Genomic DNA, 4,936 nt, shown 5'->3' with positions numbered 1-4,936 from the left:
TCTTTGCAGTACTGCTAAAATTAAACTAATATATAGTTTTTATAACTATTAATAATAAATAAATAATAAGTACTAATAATTTTTTTTTTAGTATACTTATTAAAGTGCTTTAATTATTTAAAAATAAGCTTATTTATTATTTAACTATTTTTAAAAATTGTAATAACTTAATTATAAAGCAGGCTATTTTTTTTATATTAAGCTAAAAAGTAGTTTTTGCCTGCAAAAATAATAAAAAATAAAATAGTTTATTTTATTATATTAATACTTTAAATTACTATTACTTACTTTTAATTACTTTACTGCACTATTTTTAGCTATTTTTAATAGTTAGTACTTAAAATAATAGTTTTATATAATATTTAGCCTATTATAAAGCTTATTTTATTAAAATTATATATATTTTTATTTTAAATACTATGCTTAGCTTTTATATTTTTTATAAATTAGAACTAGCTTTATATAAGCTTAAAATTTTTATATAAAGCTTTTTAATAATTATACTTTTAAAAAATCCTAGTACTAAATTATAAATATTATTTAATAAATGTGCTAGCTTAGTTTTTACTAATAAGTAATTGTTTATATTTAGCTAGCAAAATATTAGCTATATTATTTATAATAGCTAGTTAGGGCGGAAATCCTTAGTTTTTAAAATAAAGTATATACTAGGCAATTATTTTTTTTTTTATTAAAAAAATTTTTATTTTATTAAGCCTAGTATTGTGTTATAAAAGCTTTCTTTTTAATTAATTACTAAGTATTATTTAAAAAATGCTATAAATTTGTGCAATTTTTTATTAAAAAAAATTTGCATTGCATTTTAAAGCCTAAACTATAAACTATATTTAATTTTTTTTTTAAAAAAATTGTATATTATTGTATTAAAGTATTGCGTTTAATAGTAAAAAACTACTAATTTTAGTAAGGTTTTAGCATTGTAACTAACTTAACTAGGCAACTAACTTGCCTGTGTAATACGTTATAAATAGCTAAAAATTTCTATACTTTTTTAAAGTATATAATACTATTATTTATACTTAAAATAGAATAATTTTAAAGCTAGTTTATAATATTTATATACTTTCTTCTTATTATTTACATTTAATAGACAGAATAAAGCTTAATAATAAAAATAATTTAAGCTTAATTAAAACTTTCTTGCAAACTTTTAAAAAAAAATAATAAAAAAATACAGCAGCAATAGTAATGCTATATTAATAAAATAAAAACGTATAAAATAAGCTTTAAAATTTTATTAAAATACTTAATGTTATAGACTGGCCTTAGGATTGTTCTGTTCTAAGCGTAAATAATAGTATTATATACTTTAAAAAAGTATAGAAATTTCTAGCTATTTATATAGGAGTTTATTGCTAAAATTTGCCGAGGTCTTTAGTCCGCAAATACTAGGGCTTAAGCTAAAGCCCAAGCTATAATATTTAAAAGCAATTGCCTACTACAGCTAAAATTTATAAAAGCAGAACTAGCACTTGCTTTAGTACTATTAAAATTTTAAATTAACTTTTAACTAGGCGCGCCTGCTTTACTTATTGCACTTATATTTTAATTAAACTTTTTTATTATTTACTATAAACTTTTTTTAATAAGAAAGCTATTTTTAAAATATAAAATATACTTTTAAGCCTAAAAAGTTACAATTATCGACAGCTACAGCAAGGGCAAAGAAGCTCTCTAAAGTTAGTTACAAAAAATCAAGCTGCAAAAATTTAGATTTTTACCTAAGTAGGTAACTAAATTTGGCAAAAAAAGAAGAAAAATACAGCTTTTATTGTTAGAAACTGCAGGATTTGAACTCAGTTTACTGTATATAATTCAGATATAATTAGAATATAACTTAAGTATAACTTGGGTTTATTTTAATATAATTTAGATTTAATTAGACAATTATTAAACTTAGCTATATAATTAACTGAATTATTAAGGTTTTTAGAGCTGTAGAAGCTTTTCCTTAATAAGCTACAATATTCGAATTTAACTACAATTGTATAGCTGCAATAGCAGCTCAGGCCTCTATTTTTTTAAAAAAAAAAGGTTACAATTAAGCATAAGTTAAAAACTAATACAGCTTTTATAAAAAATAAAAAAAATATATTTACTTTTATATAAAATTAACTAAAAGCAAGTATTTAGAAAAAAGTTAGCTTTTACTATAAAACTAGGGGGTAATATTATAGACTAGCTTTAGGATTGTTCTATTCTAAGCGTAAATAATAGTATTATATACTTTAAAAAAGTATAGAAATTTTTAGCTATTTATATAAAAATTTATTATTAAAATTTACTAAAGTTTTTAGTTTGCAAATGCTAGAGCTTAAGCTAAAACCTAAACTATAATATATTTTTTTATTTTTAAAAAAAATTCTCTCTTTTTTTTAAGCTTTAAGCTAGTTATAATATTATTAAATTTTTATAGTACTTTAGTATAGTTCTTTTTTAAAAAAATTTTAAATAGTTTTAAAAATTATTAGCTTTTGCGCACTTATAATAGTAGCTTATATTAAATTTAAATAAATTTTTTAAGTAAAAACTTATAATTTTTTTTTTTAATTATTTTTTTTTAAAACTACTTTTGTACATTTTTTTTTTTACTTTTTTTTATATTTTTATTTTATAAGCTTTTTTTTTTTATATTAGCCTTATAGTGCTGCTTATTTTTTTACTATAATAATTTATAATTTTATTTTTAGCTTTTAATTTTTTATTCTAAGCAGTAGTAGTAGTTTACTTAGTAGTAGTTATAGTAATTTTAATAACTATTGCTAAAATATATGCTATTTTTTTATATAGCGCTATAGTAGAGCTAATTTTTTTTTAATTAAGTATTTTAGCTAAGCTAGTGCGCAAATTTAAGCAGTATATTATTAAAAATAATTTTAATAATAAAAAATTTAAAGTAATGCTTATTTAAAGCTAAATATATACTAAATATATTAATATTATAAAAAAGTTTAATTACGCTAAATATTAAAATAAGCTTAATTAGTTATATTTTACTTGCTACTAAAGCAAAAATATATATAAATATAAAAATATTTTTTTTACTATATATTTTAATTTTTGCTAGGCTTTTTAGGCTTAGTAAAACTACTATAATAAGTTTAATTTTAATAATAATTTGCACATTATTATTTAAAGTACTTATAATATTAATTTAGCACATTATATAGCTAGTATATATTATTAATTTAATTTATAATTTTATATACTGCGCTATTGCTATAAAAATGTTTATAATACTACTATTTATAATATTATTACTTTATTTCTGTTTTAAACTGCCTGTAGCTTTAAATAAATTATAAGTAATTTTTTTTATACTACTATAAAAAAAGCTTTAGCTATTATTTTTTATATTTTATTTTATAGCTATGCTAGTTAAAAATTAAATATATATATAAATAGTATAGCAAATATTATAAATTAAATTATTAATTTAATTTATACTTGTATTAGGGGCTAAAATACTTATTTTAATACTTTTTAGGCTTTTGTAAATATATTGCTTACTAGCATTAATATAAATATTTTTTTTTAAATTTTTTTTTTACTATATTTAGGCTAGTTTGTCTGCTTTTGTGCGTTTTTTTTGATAAATTAAATTTTATAAATTAGTTTTAAAATAGTTTTTTTAGTGCAATAATACAAAAGCGCTCTAATGTATTTTTTTTATTAATTTTATTAATAGCAGTAATAAGCTAATTTTTTTTTAAATTTGCTAAAAGCTTTTTAAACTTTTTTATAGCTATTATAACTAATTACTTATTACTTATAATTGGCGTTTTTCCCCTGCTTTTTTTTAGCGCTAATATAAGTATTTTTTTTTTAAAATTTTTTTTTTTTTAATATAAAATAAGTTAATAAGTTTGCTTTAAGTTTAGCTTTTGCCCTAAATTTAGCTTTTATTCTAAGCTTAGCTTTTGCTTTAAATTTAACTTTTGCCTTAAGTTTAGCTTTTACTTTAGCTTTTTTTAATTAATTTTTACTAGTAGTGCTATTTTTAGGCTAGTTTAAATTTTTTTTTTTTATTTGCTTTTTTAGCTTTAAATATCTTAGTAATTTATTATTTAGCTTTTTTTACTTTAATTTTTTTTATTTTAGCAATACTATGTCTGCTTAGTAAACTTAAGTTTTAAATAATATTTTTTTAAGCTGCTTTATTTTAAGCCTAAATATATATATTTTTTTTTTTTAATAAAACTGTACTATACTTATTTAGCATTTTATAAAAATTCGCCTTTACTATAACTATAATAATAAAAAATATTAATAGTCTAGCTATTTTTATAATAAAAAAAAATAGAGTTTTTTTTTAAATTTTATATTTTTTCTGCTTTTTTTTTATTTAAGGCTTTTTATTATTTTAACTTAGGCTAGTTTAAGGTAGCTGCGGTATAGCTTTTAACTTTTATATTTTTTTTATTTTTTTTTTTAAAATTTTATTTTAATTTAGGCTAGCTTTTTAGCTATAATAAAGTTTTTTACTTTTATATTTTTTTTTTTTTATTTAAGCCTAAGGCAGCTTTTGCTTTTTTTTAGCTAGAAAAATATATAGTACCCTGCTTTTTCTAGTATGCTTTTTATTTTTATTAATAATATATTCCTTTTTCTTTCTTTTTATAATAGCAGTTTAGTATTATTATATTTTTTATATTTTTTAAAAGTTGCTAAGTTAAGTTTAGCTAGCCTTGCTATTTAATTAAAACTTTTTTTTTATTTTTTTTTTTAGTATTTTTAATATTAAAGATTTTTTCTATTTTTTATTTATAAAAAAAAGGGGTTTTTTTTTAAAAAATAAGTTTTAAATTTAGTTAGCTATTTTTTTTTTTAGCTTAGTAATAGGTTAGTTGCAGCTTATTTAACTAAGTTTATATATATTATTTTATAAAAATTCTTTAGCAAGTCTAAAGTAACT

The sequence above is a fragment of the Cucurbitaria berberidis genome (genome assembly GCF_010015615.1).
Source record: "Cucurbitaria berberidis CBS 394.84 unplaced genomic scaffold K460scaffold_4, whole genome shotgun sequence".
In the NCBI taxonomy this organism is placed as follows: domain Eukaryota; kingdom Fungi; phylum Ascomycota; class Dothideomycetes; order Pleosporales; family Cucurbitariaceae; genus Cucurbitaria; species Cucurbitaria berberidis.
The sequence above is the reverse complement of the archived record's forward strand: the minus strand, read 5'-3'. Positions refer to the sequence as shown.